The following is a 701-nucleotide window of genomic DNA, read 5'->3' as shown; positions in this document are numbered from 1 at the left end:
GGAAGGTCCTCTGACACCGAGCGCAGAGCTTCAGGAGTGGACATACATGGAGCGGTGAGGGAGGAAGGGGACACCCGCCTAACCAGCCAGATCAGCCGAATCAACCCAGACAGATGCCGCCGCAGATCACCCTCACATCCGAGAGCACACACCCATCCCCCAGGTATATATGCCTCTGAATGTTCCTACCCTATCTTCCACGGTGTTATTGTCAATTTCAAAATATAAACAATACACAAACTACATTGACCGTCTCACAGACAAACTGAAATGGAGTTTGTGCACGCACGCACGCACGCGTGCGCACACACACACACACACACACACACACACACACACACACACACTGATGTACGATGATAAGAGCGCCCCTCACTTCACATGGGTGTGATTTAAAAACATATATATCTATGGCTACAGTACAGCTGTTGAGAATGAGATTGACACTAGCACAGTACAGTGAGTGCAGTAACAATTCAGACGAGTCTGAATATTGTTATTATTATTATTATTATTGCAAGTTATGTTGTCATAATATTCTAAAGTAAAGTTAGATAAGAGAGTATCAACTGAGTCAAAATATGAATTGCATCACTAGATGTTTCTTTTAGAATTGTTTTTTTTCTTGTTTTTGCTGTTGATGATGCAGTGATTGTTAACTATCAAATATGGGATGAATTAAACGAAAAAAGATTAAAGTA

The sequence above is a fragment of the Protomyctophum bolini genome, assembly GCF_963924005.1.
Source record: "Protomyctophum bolini genome assembly, chromosome: 14".
NCBI classification, from domain to species: Eukaryota; Metazoa; Chordata; class Actinopteri; order Myctophiformes; family Myctophidae; genus Protomyctophum; species Protomyctophum bolini.
Note: the sequence above shows the minus strand (reverse complement) of the source record.